Here is a 10,099-nt window from a genome sequence, read left to right as displayed (position 1 = left end):
CAAACAGGAAAATATTTCTTATTTGTTTGGAATTATTTTTATTTGTTCACAAGTACTAAATATTTGTGGTTCATGGTATGTAGATATACATGACCTTGGTTATTTTATCAATGTATGTCAATTTTTTTGTTAATAACCACCACCTTAGAATATTAATTCTTATGAAAGCAGAATAAACAAATGAGTCAGGCAGTTTCTTGTCCGGAGCTCAAAAACAAGCACTTGTACTTCTTGTCCTTGATAACCAGTTCTGTCCTTGTTAGAAACCAAAAATATCCTGTGTTCTATCAGCAGCTCTGTCCAAGTGAGAGGCTTGAAATAAGAAAACGAAAAACAAACAAACAAACAAAAAAGAACAACAAAAAAACTTGTTTATGTTCTGGTTTGTGCCTTTCTTCTTATTTTACACAGCAAGCATGTAGTTTCTTGGATCCTCTGTGTGATCTGGAATGTATATCTGAAACTCTGGGCTGTGCAGGAATACCTAGATGAGACAGTTGGATGGCTCACTTCACCCTCCTACCTTAATCCAGTAATGAGCAAGTATTTTATTGCTTTTTTGAACTTCCTCTTGATTTTTCGAGTTGCACATCATGCACCCCAACTCCACTCACATCCCTGCCTCCTCGTATTCATCCTCCTCCCTTGTAACCTCCCAGTAAAAAGAAAATGGAAATGAACAAAATTTTTAAAAAAGGAAAAGAAAACAAGCAGAGAAAACATGTCATCGTGGAAACTGTAGTGTGTCATAGTGTGTCCCACAGTATACTTCTCAGTCTACACATCTTCACTTGCAAATGTTCATTACACTGTGTCATTGGTCTGGTTCACGGTTTCTAGATGGTAGCGGCTGGTGTTCTCTCTCTAATTGTGTTATCAAAAATAACCTGTTTGCAGTGTCCTGCACAGATAGATGCTAAAGGAAGCCTGCCCCCAGATGGATTTGATTGACAATTAAGAATTGCCATACAGCCAATGACTGGGCAAAGGAAGACAGGGTGTGACCCTTAGAGTTGCAAGGACTAAGATGTAGGATAAGAGAATCTCCATAACTCCGGAGAGACGGACAGAACAGATTTAGAGCTTCAGAGCTGAGATCATCTGAAATGTAGGAGTAAAAGGAAAGTGACTCCTGCAAAAGCAGCCCAGAAGCATCTTGGGTAGCAAAGACCAATGGGCTTCACAGATGGTAACAGGGCAGGAAAGTTAAAAGTAGATACAGGATATTGACCCAGGAGTACAAGAGGGAAGGACATGCTAGCTCTGTGAGGCTTAGAAGTGCCCAGCCACCGAGCTAGTAAGGCATCTTAAAAATAAGCTAAAGTGTGTGTGTCTTTCATTCCCTAGGCAGGTGGCTGGAATCGAGGCCGGCAAGGAGCACAAAGCAGTGTAGCAAAACCTCACCAAAACACTAGATTCTTGTCATAATCAATACTGGATTTTCCCAGGGACAACTACTCGTTATTCTGTTGTTGCCTTGTGTCATGGAGGTCCAATAGCTTTGGATCAGCAGGACTTAACATTTCACACACTCCAACTCTAAACCCTAGATCTTGGCCTTGATGGTAGCTGAGTTGATCAGCCTGACAATTTTCCCAAATTCACATCCCCTGGGTCAACTCTCCGGTACTGTTCTGGCTAGGCTACCCAATAATGCCACTTGCAGGAGGCAGTCAGTTCTCCAGATCTCATGCCCTCGAGGCCAGCTTACCTCCACCGACACCTTCTGACGCATCTCCCTTGTGCTCCAGCAGGTCTAGGGCCAGGATCAACTTTCAGGCTCTCACAGCCTCAGGGTTAGCGCCACAGTGTTCCCCAGGCAATGCACAAGACCTGTTCTCCTGAGTGCTACAGCCAGTTAGGGACAGAGATACCTCTCGCACGCTCATGATCTCGGGGCTAGCTCTTACTGGTCAGCTCTCCCAACTATGGAAGGTGGTGACGGGGGAGCGGAGAGAGCATCACCCCATGCTCACTCCACCTCATGCCAGATGAATGTCAGGGCCAACTTTCTCTTGCTCGCAGCCTCTGAACTGGCTCTACTGTACACATTCAACGAGGAACAGCTCTACTATGCTGTTCAGTCTAGGTACAGGACCAGCTCTCCTGAATTCTGCCTCTAGTGAGATGTGGAGCCAGCTCTCCAGAGTACCACAGCCAGTGAGGAGCAGGGCTAGCTCTCCTCACTGGACATCTATATGGTCCCAGGTAGCTGCGCAGATCAGTGATATGATCAATAGTGGTAACGTGACCCACGGATTTCAACACCTGGCCCCTGTGCTGTACGGCCACTGACCCAGATATGGCCCTCAGTGACAGCACCACTTCTGACTTCTCCATGGCCTCAAGTGGCAGGGCTGTCTACTTACAATACCCTGTTCTTCTCCACACTTGTGTCTCTAGTTCCAACTCTCTTCATAATGCCCAAACTGTTCTGCCTCTCTTCTCTTCCGTTTGTCCACCACATACTTGCACATAGTAGTAGCCGTCAGGCCTCTGGGCGACCTCCTCTACCTGTGCCTCGTGGCACTCTTCGTAAAACCGTCTAATGCCTAGGTGGGCACCTTTGGTGACAGCCTATCCTTGGGAACTCCTCCCGGTATAGAGGAGCTCTGCTTGCTTCCCTTCGCTTCAGCTCTCACCCACAATAAACTTCCTTCTGAGACTCATCTTTCAAATTATGTTTCAAGTTCGTGAGATAAAGGGCCTGGAACTCAGTGGTATGGAGCGGCTTTAGTAATTACTGATGTTCTCATAGCCTAACCTCCCAAATTATATTCACCGGAAATGAGAAAGACTGGGCCTTCAAGGAACCCCTTCCAGCCCCTCTACTTCCACTTCTACATAGTAGCAGCTGCTTGGATTGGAACCATTCTCATTACTCCCCCTGGGTCTTTTACCGTCTCACCTTTGTAAATATTTTAAACTGTTTATTCTGCTCGTAATTTTAGCTCTTGCTGTTTATGCCTTCTCAGTGAGCTCAGAGCTATAAGTCGTGCTATGTGGAATCTGAAAACATTGAGATTTGACTTACTAATGTTGATGACATGAAAGAACATACTTTTAAAAAAAGATACCTTAAAGTATACTGTAGTTATAAACAAGTATAATTACTATTCATTTGCAATATCAAATAAATGGGCTTTATGGAAATCATTTAGAAATCAACAACAACATAAAATAACACATAAATTCACACAAATAAATAAGAAAGGATCATTTTTCAATCTTTGCTAGAATATTCAATCAGGTGAAAACAGGAGAAAATAAAAAAATCCAAGATTAATGTTTTTTTTTTATTTCAAGATATAAAATCCTAAGATATAAAAAATCAAATGTTATTTAGCATTTTATATGAGAAAAAATAACAAATACTGTTTATTTAAAGAATGCACATACATTTTGACAGTTAGTCTATCAATGTACTTTCATCATAGTTATATGCTTAAAAATCTAACTACACAGTCCTATGTCAGAATGAAATAAGTTTCACATTAGAAAAATAAACCCATTTAAATATATCAATGTGTTAGCAAGGTAAACAAGGCTCCTTAGAGAAAAATCTCAGTCAAGAGAATGCAGTCTCTAGCCTGGATAGAGACCTGATATTCCAGCTGGGCCAGGTCAATTACCTGCCCATGGTATCAGCACTAGGATGATGAGCTTTCCTCCGGCCCTCCTGCAGTGACGGGCAGAAAAAATTAGTCTTTTATTGAGATGATGCTATAATTTACATTCCCAGAATTCCCAACCTTAGCATGATATTTTACATGGCTGCAGCCATGATACATCTTCAATTTGTCTACCTTTCTATATTGCTCAAAAAGGCATAATTCCTTCTTTCTTCTTTTTGTCTAAGAATGCTTTTCTTAACACCTGTGTTTTCCTGGAATTTTAGGCCTTACTCTTCTACGCTGCCTTCTCTCTACTGGCATGACTTTCTTATTTCTCCACTGCATTCTCCTCTGGACAACTGCTAAAGTTTGCAGTTTGTCTGCTTTGTCTTGTGTTTGTTTGTTTGTTGTTTTAATTCTTTTGAAACTCTAATAAAAGTTTCTTTGAGTTTCCATTTGAGTTCATTTGTAAATAATTTTATTAATAAAACTAAGGCCCTCAAGAGGCGACCAGTTTTCCCTGTATCATCTGGTGATGATGAATACACTCCCCTCAATTCTGATAACAAAGAGACTCAGTAGTTAACTAATCCATAAAATGTGGGTTCAAATTCCAGCACCTACACAACGGTTAATAACCACCTGTAATTCCAGTTCCAGAGAGCCTGATGCTTTCTCACGGCCTCTGAGGGTGCTAGGCATACATAAGCTGCACATCCATACATGAAGGCAAAACACTCCCATGTATAAAATCATATGATTCTTAAAAATTAAAGAGGGAGTTTTATAGAAGCTTTGTAAGCAAAACTATTGTATCTTAGAAGTGGTGAAAAAAATCAGCATTCATTTAAGACAAAAAGTGTCTTATAAGCCAGGAAAAGAAGAAAAAAATTTCTTAAAGCATGGGTGTCATGAAAATAACATCAACAACCCATTAAATGATAAAATATTTTGTCAATTCCCATCAGAATTGATTTAAGATAAAGAAAATACCTTTACCATTTCTAGGGTACAAATGGACAGAGTAATAGTGTCTTTCCTAACTTCATCTGAAGTGCTAATAGACCACAATTTACACAGATTATTTCCAGTGCCAATTTGATTAACATGTGATGTTGATTCCCTACCGGACCAGATACTAGCAATGTTCCAAAAAAAGGAGGCATGTCTTACTCATTGGTTCGAGTAACAAAAGAAGATTTAACAGTAATAGTGTCAGATTTTTCCAAGGTTTGATAGATGCTATAAACAAACAAACAAAAATGTTACTGAGATTCTAATAACCTTTGATTTTGTAAATAACATCAGAGGATGTCTGGAATGAACTACTGTTGAACAGGGAACATTTAAAATTTTTTTATATTTTTGGAAATGCATGTTAAGATGTCCTACATTTGAGTCAAGATAATTGGTTGGGTAAGATTGGGTATTATAAGAGATGGAAACCAGCTAAGACCTAATTAAGGAGCCTTTGGATTAAAACAATATTTGGAACTGGCACAGGTCACATATAACTCATAACTGTACTCATATTATCTAAAAACTTGTAACAATTCAAATTAAATCTTGACGGCAGAGAACTGCATCTATTATATACACAAATTTAGAGTAACTGTAAAACTTTAATGATGATCCAAAAATAATTTGAAATTCTATAATCACACATTGTATTAATTCAGATTTTAGAGACATTTTCTTGCTTGCTTGGTTTTTGTGTGGGGGGAGTTTGGGGGGCATTTGGTTTTGTGTGTCTTTGTTTATTTTGTTTGTTTATTTTGTCTTTTTTGTTTGTTTATTTTTTAGACAAAGTTTCACTTTGTATCCCAGGTAAAATTTTAAAAATCATCTTCTTCTATCCACCCAAAGTACTAAAATTATAATTGTAAGCCAATATTGCTGCAAGGAAAGGAAAAACTTTAGATGTCATTGCTATGTTTACTAGATTAATTTTCATGCTTGATCAAAGAATGAGTTAAAAAATACTGAGAAATAGGCATTATAATTCAAGAAACTATCCACAATAATAATTTATGTCAACACTGTACTGGATTTTTTGAAGAAAGCAATCCTGACTGAAGGCAAGAGTGTAATCACCTTTTGAAATAATAAGAGGAATATTTTACACTTAACGATATAATTAAAATTGAAAATATTTTCATATGGTGCTTTAATCAAACTTACAAGTTTACTAGGTACTAATGCAGGTATTTTCACTCTGAAAAATATTATGAACTTCAGGTAACATTCTTGGCAGTGTCCTGACAATTTCATAGAATATATATATGTATGCTTACATACACATATATGTAAACATGTGTATATGTAAACATGTGTGTGTTTGTGTGTATGTACACAAAAAGAGTTAAAGAAGACTTCTCTCTCCTCTATACAGGCTCCATGGATTGCATGTTTCACCCATACGAATAAATGAAAAATTAAACAAAAGCGTATTAGCAAAATGGAAAGCATTGATAACATTGACATGAAATATTTCAGAGGAGGGTGAGTGTGACTGTGAGTGTGTAGCTGCACAGATTTTAGGGAGCAGAGGAGAAGGAAAAAGAATGCTAGTGTAAGCAAAAAACACGTTGCACAGATTTTGATTTACAGAAGGAAAGAGCTGGAGAAGTTAAGAAGGGTACCCAATTTTTCTGATTTTTAAAAAATTGGAAAAAAAGCCAGTAATATGTTCTCAAAAGAACCAAAAGATAGAAAGAAAATCAATGGCATTGGTTCATGAAAAAGGAGAATAGCATCTCAGTTTCAAATGTAGAGATGAAGCTTCAGGAAGGTTGTATAAAGATCATCAATAGGAAAGCCCCAGTGTGGGGGACCAGATGTTTGTGGGGAGCAAAGTGGAGGTGTGAACTTTCATGTACTCTCTTCTTGTGAAACTAGAAAAAAAAGTGTGTCTGCTGAGGCTGAAAATGGGAGGCATGTATGTATGTTCTTTCTTGAGTAACAATAACAGTGTTTATAAACACTGTGCTTCTGTCCCCTCCACAATGTCCTTTGCCTATATATTAGAGCATGCTTCAGTTATACCTGGTTTTGTCATTCTTATATCGAACATTTTCTTTCAACTCATTCTGTGTCTTTTTACATCTGGAATATTAAATTAAATGCTAATTTAAATAAAAGTTATAAAACTTCTCAGACTTTTATTGTACATAATAGGGGGATTTTTTGTCTTAAATTTTTTCCATTTTTATTGAAACAAAATAATGAGGGTTTCTTTATTATGAAATGTATCTTCTCTTATAGACCTGTTAGTAGACTCCTGTGAGCCAATAAGGACTCATCCTGGTATATAATTAGTGATGCACACCAGGGAAGATATAATTAAATGAATCCTCCCTGTCACATGTAGGTCAAGTACATGCTTCTTAGAGTCAAACAGGAGGAGAATCTTTATGAATGGTGCTCCCAATTGGAGTCTGATTCATAATGTAAATTTATTGCTGGGAAGATATTGCTTCTAGGGGGATAATTATAGATTAGAGAGGAAAGAGAAAGCAAACAGCTCAGTGGACAGTATATACCATTGCTGACAAACCCAGAAGGTGGCACTCTGCCAAGGACACATAAGGGTATGATTGGAATCCCAGGACCAACGAGGCTAGCTTTATCTCTCCTAAAATTATCCTACCCATACTAATTGAGTAATTGACTTCTTTCCCATGAGCAGATGAACTTGTTCTTGGAATATAATCCTACATTAGAAAAAGGAAGAGTTAAACCCTGAAAAGAACCATTTTGGAAAAAAGTGTTATCATGGCCCTCTTTCTAAACCAGAGACTGAGGTTATGGAATATCAGTCCTTCATCTTGACTAGAACAAGTCTATTTGAGAACTAGCTGTTGGAAAAGAGAAGTGTTTGTGGTGGGAGAGTCTCTTCCATCATTCTGTAACTGTTGGGAATGCACAGGTCAGTAGAAGAGCATTCCAGATTTGCATGAGATTCTACAATTCCAGGTGATAAAAAAACTTATCCTTTAAACCACCTGCATTAGGATGGAACTCTTATGTTTAATATTTTTCTCAAATCACAATGTGACTCAGGCTCTATATAACCTAAGATTACTTTTTTCTAATATGAAGTTTAATTTTTTAAAAAAAATTTAAAGCATAGCTGATGATACATATGTGTCTTTGCATAAATGGGAAAGCCAGAACACAAATCTATCTCTGTCCTTTCAGTTACTGTAAAATATATCAAAGCAACAAGATTCAAAGCCAGACAAAAGACTGGAGACATTTACTTCGCTGTTTCAAGTGGTATTTTTGTTTTCTGGGTTGAAGCCAAGAAATCTCACCAGAAGATAAAATATGCAAGCATTATTTTCTGTGAGCACAGGGAAGTGGCCAGTTCAGGATCTGAACCCTGTCTCTGAAAAATGATTGTACAACATTGTTGTAGGATGGGAACACAAAGCGAGGGGAATTGGAGTGGACTGTTACACTGACCAATTATACTTTGACACAATTGGTTAAACTAGGAAGTCTGCATCGGTGACTGGGCCTTATCAGGTCACTTGGTTTCAGGATTCTTGAGTCAGATATTACAGTGAGGTCCTTTCTGGGACACTGAACTGGAATCTAGAGAGATAAAGAAGCAAAGGTGTGGGCAAGCTGCACGTAGTCTATTAAGTCAAACCAGGCAGCACATTGATGACTTGTGTGCCTTTAGTTTAGATAACAGGATAACAGCATCTTCCCTCTTTACATCCTTTAGTGGTTAACAGACAAACCTGAAACATCTGAAGAGGCAGGACAGGACTTGGGTTCCAGGGCCTGGTAACATGAACTCAGTTTTGATCCTGCCAGCAGAGTGGATCTCTTTCCTGAGATGGCAGAAATAAAAATACTACCTCCTAACAATATCAGGACAGCTTTTAGTAGTCAGTATATGGATGATGGCCAGTCTCCTGAAAGGATTTGTTACTGTTTTGCTGAGATATCACAGCTCAAATCAAGGAGCAGAATATAAATTATTTGAAACATGAATGTTTGATTTTTTTTAACTTCTAGAGTAAATCTATATAAATAGCTTCCATAATAGACTTATTGAAAATTATTTTTTTTCTGGTGGCTTTGGGGTTCAGTTCTGACATGTGAGGAGCTTCCATATTTACAGGGGGAAAAAAGGAAAAAAAAAAAACCTCGGCAAACTAGAAAACAATCATGTTCCTAGAAACTCATTAAAGAAGAGATGCTTTAGAGAAGTTAGTACTTTAAAGTGTATGGAGATAGTCTCACACAGAGAAATGCTGGGCATCTCATGATACAAAAATAAAGCTGCTGACACCAAGACTCATGGTAGGAGAATGTCATGTTAATGACTTGCTGGGTGATGAGTATTAACTCAGGTGACAGTGAGTGACATATTGGAGACTGTGGTCTGAGGAAAAGCTTAGTTTTTGGTTGTATTTATCCCCAGGCAACCCACCAGCACTGCCTGGAAATCTGAAAAGGGTACTTTCCTAGATTTGTTAGGAAAAAGCGATGAATAAACTGTCAAATAAGCCCAGATAATTCTACACAACAACAAAGGTTTCTGCATGTGAAAAGACTTTCTTATTCTCTTGCTAAAAAATATAACCAGTTTCAGCATCTGCTACTCTACTTTCTTATAACCCCAAACAAGGTGATTGGGGAAAAAGTAGAGGCAGCCCAAGGACAAAAGGGATAAAACTCAGGATTGTCATATTAATGAATTAAGCCGAACTCAGATACATAGCACCTTTTTCTCATCCTAGATTTTGTGTAGATATATAAAATTGTGTTTGTGTATACGAAATGAAAGTTGAAACAAAGCTATCTGTAGGTAGCGTGTTGAGACAAATGAGGAAAGATGGAGAAGAAAGGGAGAAGTAACGCTTCTTAGGTTGAATGAGAATGGCTCACATGGTCTCAGGTGTTTGAATACTTGATCCCAGTTTGTGGTGCTGTTTCAGCAGGTTGGTGAACTATTAAGTTGTTGGGCTTTGCTACAGGCATTCTGTTACTGGAGGAGGGCTTTGACAGTTATTATCCTTGTCCCAGTTCCTGTTTGCTCTCTGCTTTGTGTAATGCTTCAGGCTGCCAGCTGTCTCTTGGGCCTACCCTGCCATTATGAACACTACCCTTGGAACCAAAATAAGCTCTTTCTTATGTAAGTCACGATTAGTCATGGAGTTTTATCACAGAAACACAATAGCAACCATTACAGGCTGTATTCTGTGATATGAACCAAATACAGTATCTATCAGTATCAATTTGTACAAAGATGTTTTAGGAAGTTTTCCATTTTGGATTTGAGACAAGGGACTGAGGTTCATATTTTACATACCAAAGCAGACCTGGCCTCCAGGTTTTCCAGCATCCTTCAGTCTCTCTCCCGCATATACTGCCCCCAACCCTAAACTTTCCAGCCCAGGGGCTGGACTACCTTACTACCAGAGGCTCTATATACTATCCTATATAGATATAGGATATATATCCAC

The 10,099-nt window shown here is 38.3% G+C and overlaps 1 pseudogene; it reads left to right on the top strand.

Moving 5' to 3' along the window:
* Positions 1–1,928: 1,928 nt before the first annotated feature.
* LOC114639278 overlaps positions 1,929–10,099 on the top strand; it is a 50,060-nt pseudogene continuing 41,889 nt past the window's right edge.

Source organism: Grammomys surdaster, unplaced genomic scaffold (genome assembly GCF_004785775.1).
Source record: "Grammomys surdaster isolate TR1022 unplaced genomic scaffold, NIH_TR_1.0 125692, whole genome shotgun sequence".
In the NCBI taxonomy this organism is placed as follows: domain Eukaryota; kingdom Metazoa; phylum Chordata; class Mammalia; order Rodentia; family Muridae; genus Grammomys; species Grammomys surdaster.
This window is presented reverse-complemented; position numbering and strand designations above follow the sequence as displayed.